General features: G+C 54.0%; 1 long non-coding RNA gene across 17 annotated transcripts in view; it reads right to left on the bottom strand.

The window, feature by feature from the left end:
- Positions 1 to 1,752: 1,752 nt before the first annotated feature.
- The window catches only part of LOC127262936 (uncharacterized), a 38,249-nt gene continuing 24,276 nt past the window's right edge, over positions 1,753 to 15,725 (bottom strand). For 6 of the 17 annotated variants that reach the window (XR_007841334.1, XR_007841338.1, XR_007841339.1 and 3 more), the window contains exons 2-3: positions 4,297 to 4,448; positions 1,753 to 3,946 (exon numbers count right to left, since the gene is read on the bottom strand). This is a non-coding gene — a long non-coding RNA (uncharacterized LOC127262936). Of the gene's footprint in view, positions 4,099 to 4,296; positions 5,497 to 6,392; positions 8,198 to 15,725 lie in introns of those variants that run through there. The other 11 variants (XR_007841346.1, XR_007841341.1, XR_007841345.1 and 8 more) reach the window with 11 other exon arrangements.

The raw sequence follows: 15,725 nt of genomic DNA, 5'->3' as shown, positions 1-15,725 counted from the left end.
GGCTCCCCAAAAAACTCCTATGCGGATTTTCGCGAATATGTAGGCAGCAAAATTGGATTTCCTGCGATGCATGTCGCAGCCAAAAATCGCGAACGACGACCTTGTCCCCCGGTCTCGGACCCGTCGTCTAACCGTATATTGCGAACGGGGATTCGCGCACGAGCGCTGACGAACCAACGTCAATGCGATAAGTCCGGAAATAATTATCGTTTAGAGCAAACAGAACTCGTGACAAGGATTCTATAGTTGAACCTGCGAAAGGATCATTGTCGATGTCTGCCCGGCTGATAACAGCGAATTCGTGACCCGACGTACGAATGCCGGTCAGGCGGTCCATCGAGACAAAGTGGGCGCCCCAAAAAACTCCTGTGCGGATTTTCACGAATATGTAGGCAGCAAAAATGGATTTCCTGCGATGCACGTCGCGGCCAAAAATCGCGAATGACGACCTTGTCTGCCGGTCTCGGACCCGTCGTCCAACCGTATATTGCGAACGGGGATTCGCGCACGAGCGCTGACGAACCAGCGTCAATGCGAGAAGTCCAGTAAGAATGATCGTTTAGAGAAAACAGAACTCGTAACAAGGATTCTATAGTTGAACCTGCGAAAGGATCATTGTCGATGTCTGCCTCGGTTGACAACAGCGAATTCGTGACTCGACGTACGAATGCCGGTCAGGCCGTCCATCAAGACAGAGTGGGCGCCCCAAAAAACTCCTGCGCGGATTTTCGCGAATATGTAGGCACCAAAAATGGATTTCCTGAGATGCACGTCGCGGCCAAAAATCGCGAACGATGACGTTGTCCGCCGATCACGGACCCGTCGTCGAGCCGTATATTGCGAACGGGGATTCGCGCACGGGCGCTGACGAACCAGCGTCAACACGAGAAGTCCAGTAAGAATTATCGTTTAGAGAAAACAGAAATCGTGACAAGGATTCTATAGTATAACCTGCGAAAGGATCATTGTCGATGTCTGCCCTGGCTGACAACAGCGAATTCTGGACCCGACGTTCGAATACCGGTTAGGCCGTCCGTCGAGACAGAGTGGGCGCCCCAAAAAACTCCTGCGCAGATTTTCGCGCATATCTAGGCACCAAAATTGGATTTCCTGCGATGCACGTCGCAGCCAAAAACCGCGAACGACGACCTTGTCCTCCGGTCACGGACCCGTCGTCCAGCCGTATATTGCGAACGGGGATTCGCGCACGGGCGCTAACGAACCAGCGACAATTCGAGAAGTCCGGTAAGAATTATCGTTTAGAGAAAAAGAACTTGTAACAAGGATTCTATAGTTGAACCTGCGAAAGGATCATTGTCGATGTCTGCCCCGGCTGACAACAGCGAATTCGTGACCCGACGTACGAATGCCGGTTAGGCCATCCATCGAGAGAGAGTGGGCGCCCCAAAAAACTTCTGCGCGGATTTGCGCGAATATGTAGGCAGCAAAAATGGATTTCCTGCGATGCACGTCGCGGCCAAAAATCGTGAATGACGACCTTGTCCGCCGGCCACGGACCCGTCGTCCAGCCGTATATTGCGAACGGGGATTTGCGCACAGGCGCGGACGAACCAGCATTAATGCGAGAAGTCCAGTAAGAATTATCGTTTAGAAAAAACTTAACTCGTAACAAGGATTCTGTAGTTGAACCTGCGAAAGGATCAATTTCGATGTCTGCCCCGGCTGACAAATACGAATTCGTGACCCGACGTACGAATGCCGGTTAGGCCATCCATCAAGAGAGAGTGGGCGCCCAAAAAAACTCCTGCGCGGATTTTCGCGAATATGTAGGCAGCAAAAATGGATTTCCTGCGATGCACGTCGCAGCCAAAAATCGCGAATGACAACCTTGTCCGCGGGTCACGGACCCGTCGTCCAGCCGTATATTGCGAACGGGGATTCGTACACGGGCGCTGACGAACCAGCGTCAATGCGATAAGTCCGGTAAGAATTATCGTTTAGAGAAAACAGAACTCGTGACAAGGATTTTATAGTTGAACCTGCGAAAGGATCATTGTCGATGTCTGCCCCGGCTGACAACAGCGAATTCGTGACCCGACGTTCGAATGCCGGTCAGACCGTCAGTCGAGACAGAGTGGGCGACCCAAAAAACTCCTGCGCGGATTTTCGCGAATATGTAGGCAGCAAAAATTGATTTCCTGCGCTGCACCTCGCTGCCAAAAATCGCGACCGACGACCTTGTCCGCCGTTCACGGACCCGTCGTCCAGCCGTATATTGCGAACGGGGATTCGCGAACGGGCGCTGACGAACTAGCTTCAACACGAGAAGTCCAGTAAGAATTATCGATTAGAGAAAACAGAACTCGTGACAAGGATTCTATAGTTGAACCTGCGAAAGGATCTTTGTCGATGTCTGCCCCGGCTGACAACAGCGAATTCGTGACCCGACGTTCGAATGCCGGTCAGACCGTCAGTCGAGACAGAGTGGGCGACCCGAAAAACTCCTGCGCGGATTTTTGCGAATATGTAGGCAGCAAAAATGGATTTCCTGCGCTGCACGTCGCGGCCAAAAATCGCGAACGACGACCTTGTCCGCTGTTCACATAGCGGTCGTCCAGCCGTATATTGCGAACGGGGATTCGCGCACGGGCGCGGACGAACCAGCTTCAACGCGAGAAGTCCAGTAAGAATTATCGTTTAGAGAAAACAGAACTCGTGACAAGGATTCTATAGTTGAACCTGCGAAAGGATCATTGTCGATGTCTGCCCCGGCTGACAACAGCGAATTCCTTACCCGACGTTCGAATGCCGGTCAGGCAGTCCGTCGAGACAGAGTGGGCGACCCGAAAAACTCATGCGCGGATTTTCGCGAATTTGTAGGCAGCAAAAATGGAATTCCTGCGATGCACATCGCGGCCAAAAATCGCGAACGACGACCTTGTCCGCCGTTCACGGACCCGTCGTCCAGCCGTATATTGCGAACGGGGATTCGCGCACGGGCGTTGACGAACCAGCTTCAACGCGAGAAGTCCAGTAAGAATTATCGTTTAGAGAAAACAGAACTCGTGACAAGGATTCTATAGTTGAACCTGCGAAAGGATCATTGTCGATGTCTGCCCCGGCTGACAACAGCGAATTCGTGACCCGACGTTCGAATGCCGTTCAGGCCGTCCGTCGAGAGAAGTGGGCGACCCGAAAAACTCCTGCGCGGATTTTCGCGAATTTGTAGGCAGCAATAATGGATTTCCTGCGATGCACGTCGCGGACAAAAATAGCGAATGACGACCTTGTCTGCCGTTCACGGACCCGTCGTCCAGCCGTATATTGCGAACGGGGATTCGCGCACGGGCGCTGACGAACCAGCTTCAACGCGAGAAGTCCAGTAAGAATTATCGTTTAGAGAAAACAGAACTCGTGACTGGGATTCTATAGTTGAACCTGCGAAAGGATCTTTGTAGATGTCTGCCCCGGCTGACAACAGCGAATTCGTGACCCGACGTTCGAATGCCGGTCAGACCGTCAGTCGAGACAGAGTGGGCGACCCAAAAACTCCTGCGCGGATTTTCGTGAATATGTAGGCAGCAAAAATGGATTTCCTGCGCTGTACGTCGCGGCCAATAATCGCGAACGACGACCTTGTCCGCTGTTCACGGACCCGTCGTCCAGCCGTATATTGCGAACGGGGATTCGCGCACGGGCGCTGACGAACCAGCGTCAACGGGAGAAGTCCAGTAAGAATTCTTGTTTAGAGAAAATAGAACTCGTGACAAGGATTCTATAGTTGAACCTGCGAAAGGATTATTGTCGATGTCTGCCCCGGCTGACAACAGCGAGTTCGTGATCCGACGTTTGAATGCCGGTCAGACCGTCCGTCGAGACAGAGTGGGCGACCCAAAAAACTCCTGCGCGGATTTTCGCGAATATGTAGGCAGCAAAAATTGATTTCCTGCGCTGCACCTCGCTGCCAAAAATCGCGAACGACGACCTTGTCTGCCGTTCACGGACCCGTCGTCCAGCCGTATATTGCAAACGGGGATTCGTGCACGGGCGCTGACGAACCAGCGTCAACGGGAGACGTCCAGTAAGAATTATCGTTTAGAGAAAACAGAACTCGTGACAAGGATTCTATAGTTGAACCTGCGAAAGGATCATTGTCGATGTCTGCCCCGGCTGACAACAGCGAGTTCGTGATCCGACGTTCGAATGCCGGTCAGGCCGTCCGTCGAGAGAGAGTGGGCGACCCGAAAAACTCCTGCGCGGATTTTCAGGAATTTGTAGGCAGCTAAAATGGATTTGCTGCGATGCACGTCGCGGACAAAAATAGCGAACGACGACCTTGTCCGCCGTTCACGGACCCGTCGTCCAGCCGTATATTGCGAACGGGGATTCGCGCACGGGCGCTGACGAACCGGCGTCAACGCGAAAAGTCCAGTAAGAATTATCGTTTAGAGAAAGCAGAACTCGTGACAAGGATTTTATAGTTGAACCTACGAAAGGATCATTTTCGATGTCTGCCCCAGCTGACAACAACGAGTTCGTGACCCGACGTTTGAATGCCGGTCAGACCGTCCGTCGAGACAGAGTGGGCGACCCAAAAAACTCCTGTGCGGATTTTCGCGAATATGTAGGCAGCAAAAATTGATTTCCTGCGCTGCACCTCGCTGCCAAAAATCGCGAACGACGACCTTGTCCGCCGTTCACGGACCCGTCGTCCAGCCGTGTATTGCAAACGGGGATTCGCGCACGGGCGCTGACGAACCAGCTTCAACGCGAGAAGTCCAGTAAGAATTATCGTTTAGAGAAAACAGAACTCGTGACAAGGATTCTATAGTTGAACCTGCGAAAGGATCTTTGTCGATGTCTGCCCCGGCTGACAACAGCGAATTCGTGACCCGACGTTCGAATGCCGTTCAGGCCGTCCGTCGAGAGAAGTGGGCGACCCGAAAAACTCCTGCGCGGATTTTCGCGAATTTGTAGGCAGCAATAATGGATTTCCTGCGATGCACGTCGCGGACAAAAATAGCGAACGACGACCTTGTCCGCCGTTCACGGACCCGTCGTCCAGCCGTATATTGCGAACGGGGATTCGCGCACGGGCGCTGACGAACCAGCTTCAACGCGAGAAGTCCAGTAAGAATTATCGTTTAGAGAAAACAGAACTCGTGACAAGGATTCTATAGTTGAACCTGCGAAAGGATCTTTGTCGATGTCTGCCCCGGCTGACAACAGCGAATTCGTGACCCGACGTTCGAATGCCGGTCAGACCGTCAGTCGAGACAGAGTGGGCGACCCAAAAACTCCTGCGCGGATTTTCGTGAATATGTAGGCAGCAAAAATGGATTTCCTGCGCTGTACGTCGCGGCCAATAATCGCGAACGACGACCTTGTCCGCCGTTCACGGACCCGTCGTCCAGCCGTATATTGCGAACGGGGATTCGCGCACGGGCGCTGACGAACCAGCGTCAACGGGAGAAGTCCAGTAAGAATTCTTGTTTAGAGAAAATAGAACTCGTGACAAGGATTCTATAGTTGAACCTGCGAAAGGATCATTGTCGATGTCTGCCCCGGCTGACAACAGCGAGTTCGTGACCCGACGTTTGAATGCCGGTCAGACCGTCCGTCGAGACAGAGTGGGCGACCCAAAAAACTCCTGCGCGGATTTTCGCGAATATGTAGGCAGCAAAAATGGATTTCCTGCGCTGCACCTCGCGGCCAAAAATCGCGAACGACGACCTTGTCCGCCGTTCACGGACCCGTCGTCCAGCCGTATATTGCGAACGGGGATTCGCGCACGGGCGCTGACGAACCAGCGTCAACGGGAGAAGTCCAGTAAGAATTATCGTTTAGAGAAAACAGAACTCGTGACAAGGATTCTATAGTTGAACCTGCGAAAGGATCATTGTCGATGTCTGCCCCGGCTGACAACAGCGAGTTCGTGACCCGACGTTCGAATGCCGGTCAGACCGTCCGTCGAGACAGAGTGGGCGACCCAAAAACTCCTGCGCGGATTTTCGCGAATTGTAGGCAGCAAAAATGGATTTCCTGCGCTGCACGTCGCGGCCAAAAATCGCGAACGACGACCTTGTCCGCCGTTCACGGACCCGTCGTCCAGCCGTATATTGCGAACGGGGATTCGCGCACGGGCGCTGACGAACCAGCGTCAACGCGAGAAGTCCAGTAAGAATTATCGTTTAGAGAAAACAGAACTCGTGACAAGGATTCTATAGTTGAACCTGCGAAAGGATCATTGTCGATGTCTGCCCCGGCTGACAACAGCGAGTTCGTGACCCGACGTTTGAATGCCGGTCAGACCGTCCGTCGAGACAGAGTGGGCGACCCAAAAAACTCCTGCGCGGATTTTCGCGAATATGTAGGCAGCAAAAATGGATTTCCTGCGCTGCACGTCGCGGCCAAAAATCGCGAACGACGACCTTGTCCGCCGTTCACGGACCCGTCGTCCAGCCGTATATTGCGAACGGGGATTCGCGCACGGGCGCTGACGAACCAGCTTCAACGCGAGAAGTCCAGTAAGAATTATCGTTTAGAGAAAACAGAACTCGTGACAAGGATTCTATAGTTGAACCTGCGAAAGGATCATTGTCGATGTCTGCCCCGGCTGACAACAGCGAATTCGTGACCCGACGTTCGAATGCCGGTCAGACCGTCCGTCGAGACAGAGTGGGCGACCCAAAAAACTCCTGCGCGGATTTTCGCGAATATGTAGGCAGCAAAAATGGATTTCCTGCGCTGCACGTCGCGGCCAAAAATCGCGAACGACGACCTTGTCCGCCGTTCACGGACCCGTCGTCCAGCCGTATATTGCGAACGGGGATTCGCGCACGGGCGCTGACGAACCAGCGTCAACGCGAGAAGTCCAGTAAGAATTATCGTTTAGAGAAAACAGAACTCGTGACAAGGATTCTATAGTTGAACCTGCGAAAGGATCATTGTCGATGTCTGCCCCGGCTGACAACAGCGAGTTCGTGACCCGACGTTCGAATGCCGGTCAGACCGTCCGTCGAGACAGAGTGGGCGACCCAAAAAACTCCTGCGCGGATTTTCGCGAATATGTAGGCAGCAAAAATGGATTTCCTGCGCTGCACGTCGCGGCCAAAAATCGCGAACGACGACCTTGTCCGCCGTTCACGGACCCGTCGTCCAGCCGTATATTGCGAACGGGGATTCGCGCACGGGCGCTGACGAACCAGCTTCAACGCGAGAAGTCCAGTAAGAATTATCGTTTAGAGAAAACAGAACTCGTGACAAGGATTCTATAGTTGAACCTGCGAAAGGATCATTGTCGATGTCTGCCCCGGCTGACAACAGCGAATTCGTGACCCGACGTTCGAATGCCGGTCAGACCGTCCGTCGAGACAGAGTGGGCGACCCAAAAAACTCCTGCGCGGATTTTCGCGAATATGTAGGCAGCAAAAATGGATTTCCTGCGCTGCACGTCGCGGCCAAAAATCGCGAACGACGACCTTGTCCGCCGTTCACGGACCCGTCGTCCAGCCGTATATTGCGAACGGGGATTCGCGCACGGGCGCTGACGAACCAGCGTCAACGCGAGAAGTCCAGTAAGAATTATCGTTTAGAGAAAACAGAACTCGTGACAAGGATTCTATAGTTGAACCTGCGAAAGGATCATTGTCGATGTCTGCCCCGGCTGACAACAGCGAGTTCGTGACCCGACGTTCGAATGCCGGTCAGACCGTCCGTCGAGACAGAGTGGGCGACCCAAAAAACTCCTGCGCGGATTTTCGCGAATATGTAGGCAGCAAAAATGGATTTCCTGCGCTGCACGTCGCGGCCAAAAATCGCGAACGACGACCTTGTCCGCCGTTCACGGACCCGTCGTCCAGCCGTATATTGCGAACGGGGATTCGCGCACGGGCGCTGACGAACCAGCTTCAACGCGAGAAGTCCAGTAAGAATTATCGTTTAGAGAAAACAGAACTCGTGACAAGGATTCTATAGTTGAACCTGCGAAAGGATCATTGTCGATGTCTGCCCCGGCTGACAACAGCGAATTCGTGACCCGACGTTCGAATGCCGGTCAGACCGTCCGTCGAGACAGAGTGGGCGACCCAAAAAACTCCTGCGCGGATTTTCGCGAATATGTAGGCAGCAAAAATGGATTTCCTGCGCTGCACGTCGCGGCCAAAAATCGCGAACGACGACCTTGTCCGCCGTTCACGGACCCGTCGTCCAGCCGTATATTGCGAACGGGGATTCGCGCACGGGCGCTGACGAACCAGCGTCAACGGAGAAGTCCAGTAAGAATTATCGTTTAGAGAAAACAGAACTCGTGACAAGGATTCTATAGTTGAACCTGCGAAAGGATCATTGTCGATGTCTGCCCCGGCTGACAACAGCGAGTTCGTGACCCGACGTTCGAATGCCGGTCAGACCGTCCGTCGAGACAGAGTGGGCGACCCAAAAAACTCCTGCGCGGATTTTCGCGAATATGTAGGCAGCAAAAATGGATTTCCTGCGCTGCACGTCGCGGCCAAAAATCGCGAACGACGACCTTGTCCGCCGTTCACGGACCCGTCGTCCAGCCGTATATTGCGAACGGGGATTCGCGCACGGGCGCTGACGAACCAGCGTCAACGCGAGAAGTCCAGTAAGAATTATCGTTTAGAGAAAACAGAACTCGTGACAAGGATTCTATAGTTGAACCTGCGAAAGGATCATTGTCGATGTCTGCCCCGGCTGACAACAGCGAGTTCGTGACCCGACGTTCGAATGCCGGTCAGACCGTCCGTCGAGACAGAGTGGGCGACCCAAAAAACTCCTGCGCGGATTTTCGCGAATATGTAGGCAGCAAAAATGGATTTCCTGCGCTGCACGTCGCGGCCAAAAATCGCGAACGACGACCTTGTCCGCCGTTCACGGACCCGTCGTCCAGCCGTATATTGCGAACGGGGATTCGCGCACGGGCGCTGACGAACCAGCGTCAACGCGAGAAGTCCAGTAAGAATTATCGTTTAGAGAAAACAGAACTCGTGACAAGGATTCTATAGTTGAACCTGCGAAAGGATCATTGTCGATGTCTGCCCCGGCTGACAACAGCGAGTTCGTGACCCGACGTTTGAATGCCGGTCAGACCGTCCGTCGAGACAGAGTGGGCGACCCAAAAAACTCCTGCGCGGATTTTCGCGAATATGTAGGCAGCAAAAATGGATTTCCTGCGCTGCACGTCGCGGCCAAAAATCGCGAACGACGACCTTGTCCGCCGTTCACGGACCCGTCGTCCAGCCGTATATTGCGAACGGGGATTCGCGCACGGGCGCTGACGAACCAGCGTCAACGCGAGAAGTCCAGTAAGAATTATCGTTTAGAGAAAACAGAACTCGTGACAAGGATTCTATAGTTGAACCTGCGAAAGGATCATTGTCGATGTCTGCCCCGGCTGACAACAGCGAATTCGTGACCCGACGTTCGAATGCCGGTCAGACCGTCCGTCGAGACAGAGTGGGCGACCCAAAAAACTCCTGCGCGGATTTTCGCGAATATGTAGGCAGCAAAAATGGATTTCCTGCGCTGCACGTCGCGGCCAAAAATCGCGAACGACGACCTTGTCCGCCGTTCACGGACCCGTCGTCCAGCCGTATATTGCGAACGGGGATTCGCGCACGGGCGCTGACGAACCAGCGTCAACGCGAGAAGTCCAGTAAGAATTCCTGTTTAGAGAAAACAGAACTCGTGACAAGGATTCTATAGTTGAACCTGCGAAAGGATCATTGTCGATGTCTGCCCCGGCTGACAACAGCGAGTTCGTGACCCGACGTTCGAATGCCGGTCAGACCGTCCGTCGAGACAGAGTGGGCGACCCAAAAAACTCCTGCGCGGATTTTCGCGAATATGTAGGCAGCAAAAATGGATTTCCTGCGCTGCACGTCGCGGCCAAAAATCGCGAACGACGACCTTGTCCGCCGTTCACGGACCCGTCGTCCAGCCGTATATTGCGAACGGGGATTCGCGCACGGGCGCTGACGAACCAGCGTCAACGCGAGAAGTCCAGTAAGAATTATCGTTTAGAGAAAACAGAACTCGTGACAAGGATTCTATAGTTGAACCTGCGAAAGGATCATTGTCGATGTCTGCCCCGGCTGACAACAGCGAGTTCGTGACCCGACGTTCGAATGCCGGTCAGACCGTCCGTCGAGACAGAGTGGGCGACCCAAAAAACTCCTGCGCGGATTTTCGCGAATATGTAGGCAGCAAAAATGGATTTCCTGCGCTGCACGTCGCGGCCAAAAATCGCGAACGACGACCTTGTCCGCCGTTCACGGACCCGTCGTCCAGCCGTATATTGCGAACGGGGATTCGCGCACGGGCGCTGACGAACCAGCGTCAACGCGAGAAGTCCAGTAAGAATTATCGTTTAGAGAAAACAGAACTCGTGACAAGGATTCTATAGTTGAACCTGCGAAAGGATCATTGTCGATGTCTGCCCCGGCTGACAACAGCGAGTTCGTGACCCGACGTTCGAATGCCGGTCAGACCGTCCGTCGAGACAGAGTGGGCGACCCAAAAAACTCCTGCGCGGATTTTCGCGAATATGTAGGCAGCAAAAATGGATTTCCTGCGCTGCACGTCGCGGCCAAAAATCGCGAACGACGACCTTGTCCGCCGTTCACGGACCCGTCGTCCAGCCGTATATTGCGAACGGGGATTCGCGCACGGGCGCTGACGAACCAGCTTCAACGCGAGAAGTCCAGTAAGAATTATCGTTTAGAGAAAACAGAACTCGTGACAAGGATTCTATAGTTGAACCTGCGAAAGGATCATTGTCGATGTCTGCCCCGGCTGACAACAGCGAGTTCGTGACCCGACGTTTGAATGCCGGTCAGACCGTCCGTCGAGACAGAGTGGGCGACCCAAAAAACTCCTGCGCGGATTTTCGCGAATATGTAGGCAGCAAAAATGGATTTCCTGCGCTGCACGTCGCGGCCAAAAATCGCGAACGACGACCTTGTCCGCCGTTCACGGACCCGTCGTCCAGCCGTATATTGCGAACGGGGATTCGCGCACGGGCGCTGACGAACCAGCGTCAACGCGAGAAGTCCAGTAAGAATTCCTGTTTAGAGAAAACAGAACTCGTGACAAGGATTCTATAGTTGAACCTGCGAAAGGATCATTGTCGATGTCTGCCCCGGCTGACAACAGCGAGTTCGTGACCCGACGTTTGAATGCCGGTCAGACCGTCCGTCGAGACAGAGTGGGCGACCCAAAAAACTCCTGCGCGGATTTTCGCGAATATGTAGGCAGCAAAAATGGATTTCCTGCGCTGCACGTCGCGGCCAAAAATCGCGAACGACGACCTTGTCCGCCGTTCACGGACCCGTCGTCCAGCCGTATATTGCGAACGGGGATTCGCGCACGGGCGCTGACGAACCAGCGTCAACGCGAGAAGTCCAGTAAGAATTATCGTTTAGAGAAAACAGAACTCGTGACAAGGATTCTATAGTTGAACCTGCGAAAGGATCATTGTCGATGTCTGCCCCGGCTGACAACAGCGAGTTCGTGACCCGACGTTTGAATGCCGGTCAGACCGTCCGTCGAGACAGAGTGGGCGACCCAAAAAACTCCTGCGCGGATTTTCGCGAATATGTAGGCAGCAAAAATGGATTTCCTGCGCTGCACGTCGCGGCCAAAAATCGCGAACGACGACCTTGTCCGCCGTTCACGGACCCGTCGTCCAGCCGTATATTGCGAACGGGGATTCGCGCACGGGCGCTGACGAACCAGCGTCAACGCGAGAAGTCCAGTAAGAATTATCGTTTAGAGAAAACAGAACTCGTGACAAGGATTCTATAGTTGAACCTGCGAAAGGATCATTGTCGATGTCTGCCCCGGCTGACAACAGCGAGTTCGTGACCCGACGTTTGAATGCCGGTCAGACCGTCCGTCGAGACAGAGTGGGCGACCCAAAAAACTCCTGCGCGGATTTTCGCGAATATGTAGGCAGCAAAAATGGATTTCCTGCGCTGCACGTCGCGGCCAAAAATCGCGAACGACGACCTTGTCCGCCGTTCACGGACCCGTCGTCCAGCCGTATATTGCGAACGGGGATTCGCGCACGGGCGCTGACGAACCAGCGTCAACGCGAGAAGTCCAGTAAGAATTATCGTTTAGAGAAAACAGAACTCGTGACAAGGATTCTATAGTTGAACCTGCGAAAGGATCATTGTCGATGTCTGCCCCGGCTGACAACAGCGAGTTCGTGACCCGACGTTTGAATGCCGGTCAGACCGTCCGTCGAGACAGAGTGGGCGACCCAAAAAACTCCTGCGCGGATTTTCGCGAATATGTAGGCAGCAAAAATGGATTTCCTGCGCTGCACGTCGCGGCCAAAAATCGCGAACGACGACCTTGTCCGCCGTTCACGGACCCGTCGTCCAGCCGTATATTGCGAACGGGGATTCGCGCACGGGCGCTGACGAACCAGCGTCAACGCGAGAAGTCCAGTAAGAATTATCGTTTAGAGAAAACAGAACTCGTGACAAGGATTCTATAGTTGAACCTGCGAAAGGATCATTGTCGATGTCTGCCCCGGCTGACAACAGCGAGTTCGTGACCCGACGTTTGAATGCCGGTCAGACCGTCCGTCGAGACAGAGTGGGCGACCCAAAAAACTCCTGCGCGGATTTTCGCGAATATGTAGGCAGCAAAAATGGATTTCCTGCGCTGCACGTCGCGGCCAAAAATCGCGAACGACGACCTTGTCCGCCGTTCACGGACCCGTCGTCCAGCCGTATATTGCGAACGGGGATTCGCGCACGGGCGCTGACGAACCAGCGTCAACGCGAGAAGTCCAGTAAGAATTATCGTTTAGAGAAAACAGAACTCGTGACAAGGATTCTATAGTTGAACCTGCGAAAGGATCATTGTCGATGTCTGCCCCGGCTGACAACAGCGAGTTCGTGACCCGACGTTTGAATGCCGGTCAGACCGTCCGTCGAGACAGAGTGGGCGACCCAAAAAACTCCTGCGCGGATTTTCGCGAATATGTAGGCAGCAAAAATGGATTTCCTGCGCTGCACGTCGCGGCCAAAAATCGCGAACGACGACCTTGTCCGCCGTTCACGGACCCGTCGTCCAGCCGTATATTGCGAACGGGGATTCGCGCACGGGCGCTGACGAACCAGCGTCAACGCGAGAAGTCCAGTAAGAATTATCGTTTAGAGAAAACAGAACTCGTGACAAGGATTCTATAGTTGAACCTGCGAAAGGATCATTGTCGATGTCTGCCCCGGCTGACAACAGCGAGTTCGTGACCCGACGTTTGAATGCCGGTCAGACCGTCCGTCGAGACAGAGTGGGCGACCCAAAAAACTCCTGCGCGGATTTTCGCGAATATGTAGGCAGCAAAAATGGATTTCCTGCGCTGCACGTCGCGGCCAAAAATCGCGAACGACGACCTTGTCCGCCGTTCACGGACCCGTCGTCCAGCCGTATATTGCGAACGGGGATTCGCGCACGGGCGCTGACGAACCAGCGTCAACGCGAGAAGTCCAGTAAGAATTATCGTTTAGAGAAAACAGAACTCGTGACAAGGATTCTATAGTTGAACCTGCGAAAGGATCATTGTCGATGTCTGCCCCGGCTGACAACAGCGAGTTCGTGACCCGACGTTTGAATGCCGGTCAGACCGTCCGTCGAGACAGAGTGGGCGACCCAAAAAACTCCTGCGCGGATTTTCGCGAATATGTAGGCAGCAAAAATGGATTTCCTGCGCTGCACGTCGCGGCCAAAAATCGCGAACGACGACCTTGTCCGCCGTTCACGGACCCGTCGTCCAGCCGTATATTGCGAACGGGGATTCGCGCACGGGCGCTGACGAACCAGCGTCAACGCGAGAAGTCCAGTAAGAATTATCGTTTAGAGAAAACAGAACTCGTGACAAGGATTCTATAGTTGAACCTGCGAAAGGATCATTGTCGATGTCTGCCCCGGCTGACAACAGCGAGTTCGTGACCCGACGTTTGAATGCCGGTCAGACCGTCCGTCGAGACAGAGTGGGCGACCCAAAAAACTCCTGCGCGGATTTTCGCGAATATGTAGGCAGCAAAAATGGATTTCCTGCGCTGCACGTCGCGGCCAAAAATCGCGAACGACGACCTTGTCCGCCGTTCACGGACCCGTCGTCCAGCCGTATATTGCGAACGGGGATTCGCGCACGGGCGCTGACGAACCAGCGTCAACGCGAGAAGTCCAGTAAGAATTATCGTTTAGAGAAAACAGAACTCGTGACAAGGATTCTATAGTTGAACCTGCGAAAGGATCATTGTCGATGTCTGCCCCGGCTGACAACAGCGAGTTCGTGACCCGACGTTTGAATGCCGGTCAGACCGTCCGTCGAGACAGAGTGGGCGACCCAAAAAACTCCTGCGCGGATTTTCGCGAATATGTAGGCAGCAAAAATGGATTTCCTGCGCTGCACGTCGCGGCCAAAAATCGCGAACGACGACCTTGTCCGCCGTTCACGGACCCGTCGTCCAGCCGTATATTGCGAACGGGGATTCGCGCACGGGCGCTGACGAACCAGCGTCAACGCGAGAAGTCCAGTAAGAATTATCGTTTAGAGAAAACAGAACTCGTGACAAGGATTCTATAGTTGAACCTGCGAAAGGATCATTGTCGATGTCTGCCCCGGCTGACAACAGCGAGTTCGTGACCCGACGTTTGAATGCCGGTCAGACCGTCCGTCGAGACAGAGTGGGCGACCCAAAAAACTCCTGCGCGGATTTTCGCGAATATGTAGGCAGCAAAAATGGATTTCCTGCGCTGCACGTCGCGGCCAAAAATCGCGAACGACGACCTTGTCCGCCGTTCACGGACCCGTCGTCCAGCCGTATATTGCGAACGGGGATTCGCGCACGGGCGCTGACGAACCAGCGTCAACGCGAGAAGTCCAGTAAGAATTATCGTTTAGAGAAAACAGAACTCGTGACAAGGATTCTATAGTTGAACCTGCGAAAGGATCATTGTCGATGTCTGCCCCGGCTGACAACAGCGAGTTCGTGACCCGACGTTTGAATGCCGGTCAGACCGTCCGTCGAGACAGAGTGGGCGACCCAAAAAACTCCTGCGCGGATTTTCGCGAATATGTAGGCAGCAAAAATGGATTTCCTGCGCTGCACGTCGCGGCCAAAAATCGCGAACGACGACCTTGTCCGCCGTTCACGGACCCGTCGTCCAGCCGTATATTGCGAACGGGGATTCGCGCACGGGCGCTGACGAACCAGCGTCAACGCGAGAAGTCCAGTAAGAATTATCGTTTAGAGAAAACAGAACTCGTGACAAGGATTCTATAGTTGAACCTGCGAAAGGATCATTGTCGATGTCTGCCCCGGCTGACAACAGCGAGTTCGTGACCCGACGTTTGAATGCCGGTCAGACCGTCCGTCGAGACAGAGTGGGCGACCCAAAAAACTCCTGCGCGGATTTTCGCGAATATGTAGGCAGCAAAAATGGATTTCCTGCGCTGCACGTCGCGGCCAAAAATCGCGAACGACGACCTTGTCCGCCGTTCACGGACCCGTCGTCCAGCCGTATATTGCGAACGGGGATTCGCGCACGGGCGCTGACGAACCAGCGTCAACGCGAGAAGTCCAGTAAGAATTATCGTTTAGAGAAAACAGAACTCGTGACAAGGATTCTATAGTTGAACCTGCGAAAGGATCATTGTCGATGTCTGCCCCGGCTGACAACAGCGAGTTCGTGACCCGACGTTTGAATGCCGGTCAGACCGT

The sequence above is a fragment of the Andrographis paniculata genome, unplaced genomic scaffold (assembly GCF_009805555.1).
Source record: "Andrographis paniculata isolate CXL003 unplaced genomic scaffold, ASM980555v1 Contig66END, whole genome shotgun sequence".
Lineage (NCBI taxonomy): Eukaryota > Viridiplantae > Streptophyta > Magnoliopsida > Lamiales > Acanthaceae > Andrographis > Andrographis paniculata.
Note: the sequence above shows the minus strand (reverse complement) of the source record. Positions and strands in the feature narration are given on the sequence as shown.